We start from the raw sequence: 15298 nt of genomic DNA, 5'->3' as shown, positions 1-15298 counted from the left end.
CATGATTGGTTTTCCCCTGATTGTTTCCCCAGGTGTTCCTCATTCCCTTGTTTTCCCTTGTGTATTTAAGCCCTTGTTTTCCCCTGTTTTTTTTTTTTTGTTTTGTTTTTTTGTTTTTTGTCAGTCTATATCTGTATTATGCTTTGCTTTGTTCTCTGTGTTTTGTTTTGTTATGTTCTGAGTTACCTGGTTTACCTTTGTTTTATTAAAAAGCTGCATTTAGTTCCTCATTCCTCTCTTGTCTCATCACACAATGACCCCAAGAATATTTCCAAAGTTGTGGAAAAATAGCTTAAGGACAACAAAGTCAAGGTATTGGAGTGGCCATCACAAAGCCCTGACCTCAATCTGATGGAAAATTTGTGGGCAGAACTGAAAAAGCATGAGCAAGCAAGGAGGCCTACAAACCTGATTCAGTTCTATCTGGAGGAATGGGCCAAAATTCCAGCAACTTATTGTGAGAAGCTTGTGGAAGGCTACTCAAAACATTTGACCCAAGTTAAACAATTTCAAGGCAATCCTACCAAATACTAACAAATGTATGTAAACTTCTGACCTACTGGGAATGTGATAAAAGAAATAAAAGCTGAAATAAATCATTCTGTCTACTATTATTCTGACATTTCACATACTTAAAATAAAGTAGTGATCCTAAGACAGGGAATGTTTTCTACAATTAAATGTCAGGAATTGTGAAAAAAGGTGTATGTAAACTTCTGACTTCAACTGTATATTTATTTAATTAAATTACAGCTTTTGGGGTTTTGTCACATTGGGCCATGTAGCGAAATGTTTATCAGGAGGTGAGAAACTACCGTCAAAAACGTTGTGATTTAAATGCATGCATGAAATGGGGGAAAGAAGAAAACAATATATTACTACTGTATTGTGTTGTAATGTTTACTGTAGTTAAATAATAATAATAATAGTGTATTAAAGCAATATCTTACATTTGTGATTCTTCATCTGTGTTCTGTCGTGCAACTGTAGTTTCGGATTGTGGTGTGAAGATTTTGAATACAAACACTTCATTTAAATAAAGAAATAATGCCACATTATGTTGAAATTTTTTTTCATTAAAATAATTATTATATTAAAAATAATATTAATATTATAATATAACTGAATTCAGGAAAAAAAAAATCCATTAACTAAAATATACATCATGACCTCTTGTGTGTTTTTGCTGAAATATTATGTATATATATATATACACAGGTGCATCTCAATAAATTAGAATGTCGTGGAAAAGTTCATTTATTTCAGTAATTCAACTCAAATTGTGAAACTCGTGTATTAAATAAGTTCAATGCACACAGACTGAAGTAGTTTGAGTCTTTGGTTCTTTTAATTGTGATGATTTTGGCTCACATTTAACAAAAACCCACCAATTCACTATCTCAAAAAATTAGAATACATCATAAGAATACACATAAAAAACATTTTTAGTGAATTGTTGGCCTTCAGGAAAGTATGTTCATTTACTGTATATGTACTCAATACTTGGTAGGGGCTCCTTTTGCTTTAATTACTGCCTCAATTCGGCGTGGCATGGGGGTGATCAGTTTGTGGCACTGCTGAGGTGGTATGGAAGCCCAGGTTTCTTTGACAGTGGCTTTCAGCTCATCTGCATTTTTTGGGTTCTTGTTTCTCATTTTCCTCTTGATTCTCTATGGGGTTCAGGTCTGGTGAGGTTGCTGGCCAGTCAAGCACACCAACACCATGGTCATTTAACCAACTTTTGGTGCTTTTGGCAGTGTGGGCAGGTGCCAAATCCTGCTGGAAAATGAAATCAGCATCTTTAAAAAGCTGGTCAGCAGAAGGAAGCATGAAGTGCTCCAAACTTTCTTGGTAAACAGGTGCAGTGACTTTGGTTTTCAAAAAACATAATGGACCAACACCAGCAGATGACATTGCACACCAAATCATCACAGACTGTGGAAACTTAACACTGGACTTCAAGCAACTTGTGCTATGAGCTTCTCCACCCTTCCTCCAGACTCTAGGACCTTGGTTTCCAAATGAAATACAAAACTTGCTCTCATCTGAAAAGAGGACTTTGGACCACTGGGCAACAGTCCAGTTCTTCTTCTCCTTAGCCCAGGTAAGACGCCTCTGATGTTGTCTGTGGTTCAGGAGTGGCTTAACAAGAGGAATACGACAACTGTAGCCAAATTCCTTGACACGTCTGTGTGTGGTGGCTCTTGATGCCTTGACCCCAGCCTCAGTCCATTCCTTGTGAAGTTCACCCAAATTCTTGAATCGATTTTGCTTGACAATCCTCATAAGGCTGCAGTTCTCTCGGTTGGTTGTGCATCTTTTTCTTCCACACTTTTTCCTTCCACTCAACTTTCTGTTAACATGCTTGGATACAGCACTCTGTGAACAGCCAGCTTCTTTGGCAATGAATGTTTGTGGCTTACCCTCCTTGTGAAGGGTGTCAATGATTGTCTTCTGGACAACTGTCAGATCAGCAGTCTTCCCCATGATTGTGTAGCCTAGTAAACCAAACTGAGAGACCATTTTGAAGGCTCAGGAAACCTTTGCAGGTGTTTTGAGTTGATTAGCTGATTGGCATGTCACCATATTCTAATTTTTTGAGATAGTGAATTGGTGGGTTTTTGTTAAATGTGAGCCAAAATCGTCACAATTAAAAGAACCAAAGACTTAAACTACTTCAGTCTGTGTGCATTGAGTTTTTTTAATACACGAGTATCACAATTTGAGTTGAATTACTGAAATAAATGAACTTTTCCACGACATTCTAATTTATTGAGATGCACCTGTATATATATATACATACTGCATATCTGTTGGACACATAAAATGTTTTGTAAATGCCCTGGAGCACAATTCTTTATTACACATAAATTATAATTAAAATATAGATAGCAAAATCACATGGTATTCCACAGCTGAAATGGAAATTACATTCCAGTGTTGTATTTCCTTCTTTCTTTCTTTCTTTGATTGTTTGGACAACATACATGATCCCTTGAATCAGATGTAGTGAAAAAGCACACAAACATGACACTCTGTAGTATTTAAACAAGTGCATAGACACAAAACTGATCAAATAATAATTTTGTATTCAGCTTTTTTTAACAAACTGTTATTATATGATCCAAAATATACATTTACAACATGTTAGATTGTTGATTATTTATAAGATATTATAATAGGCTACAGCAACATTTCACATAATGTAAGGTTCTTATTAAGAGGAAACATTAGTCGCAAAAGAAAAAAATAAGCAGTTGAAAAGTAGACTTGTGACAAATGTATATGCAACAGGTGTTGTCAAAACACACAAATACAACAATTATATTGATAATATTTGTTAGAGTTCACTAATTATGACCTTAAAGAACAGCACTAGAGTCTGGTTTTAATTTTCACAATGTCATTGTAAAAATGTCACACAGGGCAAGTGACTCCAACATAAAGTTTAGTCTGAAACCAAGTACTGAAATGGAAATATGATACAGAATTTCATATTTACAAGAAAACAGAATTCAGATTTTGATTTATAATTTATGTTTTATTTTTAATAATTTAATAAAACAAAATAAATACACTATGGAGCAAATTAACTAAACTGTAATGACAATATAGCACACTGTATCTAAATGCGCAACTCATTATTCACAAACTATCCACAGCGCAACTTAGCCAGGCTTTCAAATGTCTTTTAAAAAGCAGAAGTGTTTCTATCTTTTCATGTGTGACATCAGAGGCAAACAATGTATTGGTTCAGAAATTTTGAAACAAATGTGAAATAAAACACATTCCTTCTGATATTTATTTGATGCAAAATAAACTGCACAGAAATAATTTCTGATTTATCTAAAATCATTATCTGGATGCCTGCATCCTAATGAGAGTGACTTACTGTTCTCAGAAAGATCATCCTGCACAAATAATACAGGAGTTGAGAAAACAAAAGAATATCTTTAGTGTATACTCGTAGAATACATGTTTTACAGGTCTGAATTGTGAGAGAGGGCGAGGAGAAAAAAAAAATTAGAATGAAAAATGGATTAATGTGACAAATGATTAGATAACTGACAGGAAGAAACTGCTTAAGTGTGTAATACTTATGGGAAGGATGAGACGAGAGAGTGTGGATCCAAATGCAGAATTTTATTCACAAAGAAAATAAGAGAAGATGAATATAAAAAACACTTCGCTAAGAAAGGAAACTATGTCATAGCAGTAGGCTGGAGAAATAACATAACTTTTAAACTCACAACCATACAAACAAGAACCGGCAAAAGGAAGAAGAACAAGAGGACTATACATATACGCATGGGGACTAAAGACATTACAGTGAACAGCTGGGAACCACGATCAGAGGGAATTGGGAACAGGTGAGTGTGATGAGGATGTCTGGAAGGTGCATGATGGGAAGTGTAGTTCGGGGGGAAAACTTCAATATAAGCCTCAGAACACAGAAAGATGACAAAAGTTCACACTGTGACAAAATTATTATAATGGGATCATAAGAATAAAAAAGGACCAAATCCACCATCAACATTAAGTCTGCAAGCGACGAGACAGTTTGTGTGAAGTTGTGGAGGTTAACGTGTTTCACTTTGGTCCTGATCCTATGTGTTACAGGTAAGGTTTTTGTCTCATGATTTTGGGGGTAGAAAATTATATCTACTCTGTTTACTCTACTCTTAAAGTTTTACTCAAACTAGCCATGATCCTGTGTCTTGTGTGATCGTTTATATTAAGTTTGTTTAAGGATGTCACATGCAGATGTCTAAAGTTACATATGCATGAATTATCATATTGTCATCCTTTAAGTTTGAAGCTTCTCAAGATGCAAAGGCTGCACTGTATGACCTTCTCATTATATGGTAGTAGCAATACTAAATCTAAGTGCAACATTTAATGAAGTTCCAAACATAAGTTCAGAATGAGTTTGTTCATCTAATCCTGTCAGTTATATCTCAAGAATAAATAAGCAGTTGCTAAGCAAATTCCAGTGACAATTCTTTCAGCATCCTTTTCATCCTCACCTCACCTTTATGTCTTAACTCTGTTATCAATTATTAATGCTAACTATAATCAGATCAGTCAAGGGAGATCTTAGAGCTCTAGCCAATTCCAATGGTCTGTGCAATTAAAGGAAAAATTTACTTTTAACCCTTAAATGCATGGTCATTTTCCCAAACACTCTAACATATTCATGTCTTTAGAGACCCGGCACTTACAGTATATCCATCAAAAATGGATGTACAAAATGCTTAGTGTCAATTTAAAAAAAAATTTCAAGACAATTAGAAAGCAGTAAAAATAAAATATAGTTTGATACATTTTGATGTTTTATTTTTCATAAATTAAAGAGATAATGCAACAAATCAGGACAAATCAAGAACAAGATTCATAATTTTCACACTGAAATTTCATGAGATGCAACTGGCTGTCAAACATATAGTGTAATATATGTGTAATTTATGTGTAGCTTATGTGTATCTTATATGTATTTTCTCAGGAACTTGTTGAGTCTAAACAGATGCACAACTTATATTATTTCAGTAGTACACCCAAATGACAATTGTCATATCATACTGTTCATGTGTTACACTTGCTATAGTTTACTTTGATGTTGTTTCTTCATCAAATAGCAATGTCAAATGTAAATCAAGTCAACAACTGGAACATCAGCGCCACCTTGAGTAAGAAATTGCATGTATATTATGTATGTGTATACGCATATAAAATACTGATAATTGACTATTGTTGATAATTCATTGTTGCACAGAATTCAACATAATATAGTATTTATTTGTATGAATATAGTACTCATTTTTCTTGTAATACACAAATTAATAGATATATTGTGATAGTAAACTTAAATAGACTTGAAATAATTATTAAAAATATAATTTACGGAAGTGCGAGGAAAAAAACTCTTACATACCTCATATTTTTGACACTTAAACCATTATAATTATTTATTTATTTATTTATTTATTTTGTGTGTGTGTGTGTGGCAATTGTGGCTTTTTTTGTGTCACATTATTTATTAGAGATAGATTGAATACTACAGAGGTGTGGGCACAACTCCAAAAAAATGGATGAGATACAGGGGGTGGAATGCGTTTAAGGGTTAATTGTTATTTTCTACCACTTTAATTTATACAACAGAAGAAAGAAAATTACAATCATTATATGTATGTATATGTATGCATCACAAAGATTTATATTCATGTTTTCTTTTCATTCTAATTTTTACAATGTATCTTCCATTGCAGGTTCACTTTCTAGTAAGAGCCCCTCTCATTCTTTAAATATTGATGTGAAGTCACATAGTTTGTGCATAGAAATGCTTGTGAACAATCTCTCACTCTTCCTTTCTCACAGTTTGTGGAAAAGCCCCTCTAAACTCACATATTGTGGGTGGTGCGGATGCCCCTGAGGAGGCATGGCCATGGCAGGTCATTCTACAGAACTCTACATATGGGCATTTTTGTGGAGGATCCCTAATCAACAGTGAATGGGTGCTGACAGCAGCACACTGTATTCTGGGTAAGAACTACTTTAAAACCCATATGCACAGATTTTGTCATGATTGGTCAGATGTTCTTGGTATACTGTTGTTGTTTTCTCTCTCTAACTTTGTGATCCTGTATTTAGTGTCAGCATGTCCACTCTGCTAATGTACTTAGGAAAGAGGACACAGCAAGGAGTATGTTGCCAAAACTCACCCCTCATACAACAGAAACACCAATGACAATGACATCGCTCTTCTGCGCCTATCCTCCCCAGTTACCTTTACTGACTATATAAGACCTGTGTGTCTGGCAGACCAGAATAGCAGCTTCCCTTCTGACATCAGCAGCTGGATCAAGCTGGGGAGATGCTGCATCAGGAGGTACAAACACATACAAATATATTCATTCACATAAAGACATCATTCTGAACATCACAATTTGATGATTAAGTGTATATTTGTGTATGATTACACGTTCAGTGAGCTTACCTGCTCCTGGGACTCTGCAGGAGACTATGGTTCCAGTTGTGGATAATACGCAATGTTCCTCCACCTCCTCTAACTCTTTCTGTAAGGGGACTCTAGAGGTCAATTGGTGAGCCAGCAGTGTTCAGTGTTGATTCAGTCTGGTATCACCAGCTGGGGCTATGGCAGTGCCGATCCCAATGCCCCTAGTGTGTACACCCACGTGTCGCAGTGCCAGAGCTGGATCATAAACACCATCGGGCTGAACAGGATTCTTCATCTTCAGCCCCACAAGCTCATGCTAACCCGCCTCTATAACATCACCTGCTTCGACTACCTTACCTGTATCAACTACCTTACCTACTTCAACTATCTTACCTCCTCCACCCTTTAAGTGAAATCTCTTTCACACAACTACACACCCATACACATTTATGCTACATCAACAACACTCACTTATTTTCAAAATGCTTTTTTATGTGTGTTTTTGTAGCCTCAAACTCCTGTCGTAGTAGATGTTGTGAGATGGCTGACAGCCGCAACAGCTGCAACAGCAATATTCATTGCCGCATAAACTGCTGCAGAGATTATAAAAAGCAGTGCTTTTGAGTTAACCCAAACAGGCACATAAATACATACACAGCTATTCATGGTGTTCATGATTGTGACAAACTTCAATTCAATTTACTTACACATTGAATCAGTAAACTGGTCCAACAACATCTTTCAAGACCAGAAGTACTGGTTCTCTTTCATCATCTCGTGTTCGAGATCCACCTATGGGAAGGGCATCCATACCTGACCTCTGCAGAAGCATCCAATTGCACCAAGTCTGGCTAGACTGACAGAAGCGTGTGACCTATGCCAGGTAAGGACCCGCCCCCTTACCTGAGAGCATATAAGGACCTGCACGCGTTGCTGTTCCTCAGTTGACATTCGCTTCTCGGGACCTCTGTTTCTCTCAGCTCGGTTGGAATTGGACTTTCACAATTTTGTCTACAGGAGGACACATCGTTCAGATCAGCCTCCGCCAGACGTGACTGACTTGCTTCAGCCAGGTTAGCTGTTTCTGTTTGCTGCAAGCCGCCCACGCTCGCTTCCTACCTGTCAGGCTGCCTGCCTTTCTCTCTCACCACTTCCCCTGCTCCACGGCTGCTCGCCATGGATTTTACAGAGTTTTTCTCTAGTATGGCACTTTCCAAACCTACAGCTAGCCCCAGGGACAACCTATCGCGTGCCTGCCCAGCTGCGTACAGCGCCCTCATTGCCACCAGAGACCCTCATTCTTTCTGTGTCATTTGCATGGGACTCAAACACACGGAGGAGGCTCTAGAATTCCCGGAAAACTGTAGCCACTGCCTGGTGCTGCCCAAATAACTCAGGCGCCGGAGGCTCAAGGTTGCCGCTACCCAGTGCGCCTACCCCGAACTTTCCGACTCTGACGGGGGAAGCGGTGATGACGACGCGCTCCTGGGGGCCTCCCAGAGGACATTTTCTCAGGGGATCCCTCATTCTCCAATGAGCTGGCTGGTTTCAGAGGATGAGGAGGCCATCCCATCTTCCATGTCTCCCCAGGCTAACGCCCCTGCGGCCTTAGCCCAGTCCATCCTCATCGAGTTTTGTGAGCAAGCGGCCGCTCACCTCAATATCGAATGGCCAGCCCTACAAAATGCCACTGACCAAGAGAGGGACATGTATGACAGGAAACTCCTGGGACCCCCTCCCGGCCGGAGAAAACAACTTCTCCCTGTCCTCCCTGCATGTGCTAAACATATGAGGCATTGTTGGGGAGATCCGCTCGACCTCAAACACGGTCTCATATGCCTTGAAGTGAAGGATATGATGGCCCTTGGCATGGGTGACCCCCATTCCATCGAGCCCTCTATCGCCAGATACCTTAATCCCTCTCAAGGTGGCCTACTTGCCCTCCCCGAGCCTGTTCTCCCCAAAAAAATGGAATGCTTTTCTGCCTCCATCCATCAGGCCTCTTACAAAGCCTTGGCCTTGGCTGTCAGGGCCCTCAACGTCTCCTGCCTCTTCTCTGCATACCAGGCTGAACTCCTGGTCGACATGGGGCAACAACTAGAGAAAGGGACCCCCACACCCTTTCTGTGGAAGGAGATTGTCACAGTTAACAACCTTGTCCTCCATAACGCCTACAGGCCGTCCAAGCCTGCGGGCTTTCCATGGGTCTCTCAGTGGCTGGAGAATGTGCGCTCTGGCTTAATCTGTCGGGCCTCCCTGACAGTGAGAAGCGGCGCATCGCGGGTGCCCCGGTTGAGCCTAGCCAGGCTCTCTTTGGCCCTGTCATCGCTTTGATGCAACAGCGTTGTGACAACAAGAAAAAGGAGGACAAAGCATTTAAATTATGCCTTCCTAGGAAAGTGGCACCACACCAGGCGTCCCCCGTGCAGCCACCCAACCCTCCTGCCACGGGCATCTTTTCCAGCACCCTGGTAAGGCAAAGCCACACAATAAACCACCTCCTCAACAGAGTAACCCACCCTCTGCTAAGCCCTGGGGGAGAACGTCTTTCGCCAAGGCCAAGAAACCCCCCAACCTACTCCCTCCGACTCTTAGCATAAACGGCCGGCATGATGCACGGCCTCAGGGGGCTTTGAGTCCATGTTCTCAGGCCGCCAGCCCCCTGGACTCCTATCCTGCCCTCCTAGTTCACCCGTTCAAAAAAAGGAGGTTTTCTCATGGTAGGTTTCTCATGTGTTCAGTGCAGAACAATGTGTGTTCCCCTGTCCAGCTCATGTCAGGGATCCTCCCCATGCTGGAAGTGTTTACAGTGAGAAAAAGTTCACAAGCAGTGTCACCACCCCATTACATTTTCTCTCACCCATTCAATAAAGGCTTCGGCCCCAGTGTTTCCCAATACACAAAAAAAAAAAAACACAAAAAATCAAACGAATCAAATGAATTCGTTACAGAGAGAGAATATCTCTCTGCAACCCCACGTCGCCCCTAAGTTGTCCACTGAGATCGAGTACTTCTTTAACTCAGATCACACTGCAAAATGCAAATTTTTCAGTCTGGTCCAGCTAATGCACATGCAAGTTCTCAGGTTGATTGACAGGCGATTTCTGTATCTAAAAGATGATTTGCTCTTTTACCTGTCAGGTAGGACTTCCTTTTGTACATCCGCCATATTGCGTGATGAGAGAAAGGTGCCATCCTTTGTTCCTGGCAGACTAAATTACTTCATCCATTTCATAATCTCAAATCTGAATGGCATTCTCAAGGAGTTGCTACACTAGCTGAATTGATGGTCAACTCTTCAACTGAGGTTTTCAAAAATATTTCATGTGTTTACATTATTGACAAACCATTGTAAGAGCTACAGCAAAAAACAAACAAAAACTATTTGTGCGTGATCACTACAAGCTTGGTGTCAAAATAAGTGTCCATCATAGAAAACAAAATAAAATAAAATGTAAGAAATAAAAAAACAACATAAATGAAATATAATTTTTTTTTAAATGCAATCAAGTAGTGTTGGGTTCGAATCCACCTTAGTCAAGTCCGATTCAAGTCTGAGTCTTTAAACAATCGAGTCTGAGTTGAGTCTGAGTCCAAAAGGGGCCGAGTTGGATTCAAGACCGAGTCCATAACAGGCCGAGTCCGAGTTGAGTCCGAATGAATCTGTTCATGAACCAGAATTAAAATTGTAACCGTAAACTCAACATCAATATTTTAAGCTTATTTTAAACTTCACAACTACACTGAAAACCCTAATAAGTTCATTGCACTCATCTGATTGTGTAAACTCGTTCCCTCAATTCCATTGAGTAATGGCGTCTCCCAAAACTTGAGTATTTATGTTCAGTTAACTTGGTTTTCAAGTAGAGTGAACTTAACTATTTAAGTTGAGTAAACTACATGCAAGTAGACTTAACTCAGATTTTAATTTAAATATTGTTGTTTCTACTGTTGTACATTTTAATTGAACTGATTCAATTTTAGATCAAACAACAGCATAGCTCAAATATTAAGATTAAATCATTCTTTACAGAAATGCATATATATATACTTCAGCTGCACATGCACAAAGAGAACCAGGGACCAGGGTCCAACTTGACCAAAGAGACACAGATCACCCTAATGGTGACATTATAACAAACAACTATTTGCAACAAAGCATAAATAATACAACAAAAGAGCTAAAACAGCTATGAATTCTTAATAACAATTATTAAATTCTCCAATCTGTTCCCTCTGACCAAGGAAACATAATTCAAGCTGCAAGGGATTGTGGGTATTCCCCATAGTCTCAATTTTGTACTCACTAGTTTGAGTTATTAACACTTCAAATCTTAAGTCTATGGATTTGATTAACTGAAATATTTGAGTTATGAGTCCAAAACTTGACATTTCAAGTAATACTTAATTAAGAAACTTGATTTGTACAGTAATGACAACTTTAGGGTTTACAGTGTAAGAAAAACAGTTTGTCAATATAAATGTAACAAAAACACCTCTGTTGCCTTTCATATATATATATATTTTATGATTAGTATCTTGCTGAACAAAGTGGTTTCAGTATGAAAGCATATGCTTTAGGTGTATGAAGACAAAACTGTCATACAACACCATTCTTATTGCGTTCCGTTGACATTTCAGTTATCTGTTGCTTTTTCCCCTCCACTCAAACATAGACTAAAGAAAGTGAAAGCTGCATTAGTCATTACAACCAAGGTTATTATGTTTCTAATTTTAATTTAGTTTTTATTTCTACTTCATTTTCAATTTGTCAATTCAATTTAGTTTTATTTAAAATTATCCCTATCTAAAGATTTCTTTCTGAATCTTTTTTCTCTGACTTGTTTGGGAAAATATATACAAATGAGTCAAGACAGTAGTAATTAGCACTTGCTGAGAAGTTACGTCTCACGATTTGACTGCAAATGCTACATCCGAAAACACTGGAAAGGCCCACTGCTAATATTAGGGCCATTTCGTCACGGACATGATTTTCTAGTTAATTTGCAGGATGATGTTTGAGAGGATAAGGCAAAAGGCGTGGATCCAAATGCAGTACTATTTATATTTATTAAACTCAGAAGAAGATGAAGGAACAACGATGAAAATCAAACAGTGGTACAAAAGGAAACAAAAAGCAACAGCAGTTTGCTGGATAACTTTGTATGTAACGCAATTATATATTCCACTTGATCCAAGTTGCTCTCAATCTCTTTGCTCCTTAACACATTGCTTAAGTGAGATTAAAGGCTGGTTGGCTAGCAATTTTCTCCATCTTAATACTAATAAGACTGAGTGTATTGTCTTTGGATCTCCTTCTGCCACAAAGGAGACTATAAGTAAGCTAGCCACTATTTCACTAAGTGTTTCTGATCAAGTAAAGAATTTGGGTGTTATTTTGGACTCTGCATTAACACTTGACAAGCAGGTTACTAGTGTTGTAAAGGCAGGTTTCTATAAACTAAGAGTGATCTCTAAACTGAAGTCGATTCTTTCCACTAAAGACTTGGAAACCGTTATTCATGCATTTGTATCTTCACACATTGACTACTGTAATTCATTTTATATTGGCATCTCTCAGTGCCAATTATCCCGTCTTCGGTTGGTGCAGAATGCAGCAGCCAGAGAGATAGTATTACTCCAGTCTTAGCATCCTTACATTGGTTGCCTGTTAGATTTAGGATTCAATTTAAAATTATTTTATTTGTGTTTAAAGCTTTTCATGGTATTGTGCCACAACTGACCTTTTAATTTTTCATCAAAATGCCAGACAACTGAGGTCCCCTAACAAGATGGTACTCCTTGTCCCTAAATCTAGATTAAAACCTAAGGGTGACAGGGCCTTTTCTGTGGCTGCACCCCGATTATGGAACTCTCTTCCATTGCATATTACATTTTTCCTGACAGAGGATATTTTTAAATCGAGTTTGAAGACATATCTTTTCAGCATGTCTTTTACATCTGACCAGAGCTAATTGGCTGTATATGTTTTATAACTATAATATAAGATGACTCATTTTACAAGTTAAAAGGTTTTGAAGTTTGAATTTATGTTTTTTAATATAATTTGAGTTTGATGATGTATTTGCATTTTAGCAGAGTAAACTGGTGCTACATGTTGAATGTGTATGTAAATGTTTACATTATTTAATTTAATCTGTTGGAAAGCATTTTGGTCAACTGCTGTTGTTTTAAATGTGCTATAGAAATACAATTTTTGTATTGTATTGTATTGTATTAAGACAAAAATACATTTCAAACTAAGAGTCCTTGGAAAATTTCAACATAAGAGTCCCTGGACACAGAAAGATGACAAAAAGGGGTTCACACTGTGACACCGTGTGTGTCTCGCAGCAGCTGCCGTAGAAGATTTAATTTTTTTTTTTTATATTTGCTTGAGCGGCAGCTGCGTTGGTCTGCAATCAGTCTGAAATAAACAGCACTGTGCAAAAGTCTTAGGTGCATTATATATTTTTTAAGATGGTTATTTTATATATTCTGCTTTCATTGTATCAGCAGGAAATACAATTTTAGATTTCAACATTCCCTTTGCAAATAAAATTTGCAGAAGAAGAATAAGGCACCCTACAACAGATGGTATGGCCTCTACGGAGCCTGGATTACAAAATCATTGAGTCAATCTTGGATTACATGAAGAGTCAGCTTAAATAGATTGAAGAAATGTGGCAAGTTCTTCAAGAAGCTTGGAACATCCTATCTGCCAACAACCAAGAAAAACTGTGTTCAGGTGTACCTAGGAGAATTGGTGCTGTTTTGAATGATATAAGGTGGTCACACCAAATATTGATTTATTGATTTATTTATTATGTTTACTGGACTTTGTATGATGTTAATTGATAAATGAAAATGATTTATCCCATTATTTTTGAAAACATTATATATATATATATATATATATGTAGATACACAGTCGATTGCATAGGTTTGCACTGCCTTGCAGAATCTGCAAGATGGTTATTTTTATTTTTTTTTATATGAGGGATCAATAAAAATGGTGTTTTATTTTTTATTTAGTACTGCCCTGGTGAAGCTCTTTGGCAAAAAAAAAAAAAAAAAAAAAAAAAAAAAAACATTTATTCCACAAGTCAAAATAATAACTGAATTTACACTAATTATTCTGTTCAATCCATCCCCTTGGTTCTTAATCGTATGTTGCTTCCGTAACTGTTTGTCTCTTTTGTGATACTGTAGTTGAGTCTCTGGTTTGTCCTGAGCAGTGAAGCTACTCACTGTTCCTTAAAATAATCCTTCAGGTACTGCACATTGCTTGGATTCCCAGCATCTCCTGCACATTTTAGTTCTTCCCAACAGTAGCTTTATGATGTTGACAACTAAGTGACTCAAACATAACTATTACAAAGGGTGCAAATATTCATTGATGCTCAAGAAGGCAACACATTACATTAAGAACCAAGGGTATGTAAAATTTTGACCAGGATGATGTGTGTAATTTGGTATTAGTTTGTCTTGTGTCTCATTCTACAGTGTGCAGAAAGTTCAAAGTATAGCTGCAAGCAGTGGTACACAAGTTATAAAGTGTATATAAATATTTGTATAGCTAGGAGTAGATTTGTATAGCTAGGAGTAGACTGAAACTTTATAACTTTTGACTAGTGCTGTGCTGAAACTCTACAGTGATCTTTAGGGCATGGTCTCAAAGTCATGCATGCCTGGGTTTTGTTTCAATTTGGCAATGCATTGCCCAGACATAACCTCAAATAAATTAAGGATTGTTAATTTACGATAGGTAATTCCAAAGTTATAACGATTTCTATTTTTGACTATTGGACAGTGTTACCAAACTTCTCTTTTACAATTCTCTTGGGCACTGTGGCAATATTAAAAATGATGAGACTAAGACCTTACCTGTAACACAGAAGCAGGACAAAAGTGACATGTTAACCTCCACATCTTTACTCAAACAGTCTCTGCTTGCAAAATTAATGTTGATGGTATCTTTCCTCTCACAATACCTTTTTAAAAATTCTTCTCCAGTCTCTTTCTGTCATTTTCCCTCATCTAATCATTCTTTTGTCTCACCCTCTTTTCAAAATGCAGACAAGTCAAAGTTTGTGTTCACAAAGAACATGCATAGGAGGGCTGTGTGAAAGATTTATTGTAAAGAGGAACTTAAATATTGATCTGTTTCTCACCCACAACTATCAAATCGCTTCTGAAGATATGGATTTAACTACTGTCTTATGATACTCTTATACTGCCTTTATGTGCTTTTTGGAGCTTCAAAGTTCATTCACTTGCATTGAATGGACCAACAGAGCTGAGATATTCTTTTAGAATCTTCTAAAAATCTTCAGTTGTGTT

Source organism: Myxocyprinus asiaticus, chromosome 12 (genome assembly GCF_019703515.2).
Source record: "Myxocyprinus asiaticus isolate MX2 ecotype Aquarium Trade chromosome 12, UBuf_Myxa_2, whole genome shotgun sequence".
NCBI classification, from domain to species: domain Eukaryota; kingdom Metazoa; phylum Chordata; class Actinopteri; order Cypriniformes; family Catostomidae; genus Myxocyprinus; species Myxocyprinus asiaticus.
The sequence above is the reverse complement of the archived record's forward strand: the minus strand, read 5'-3'. Positions refer to the sequence as shown.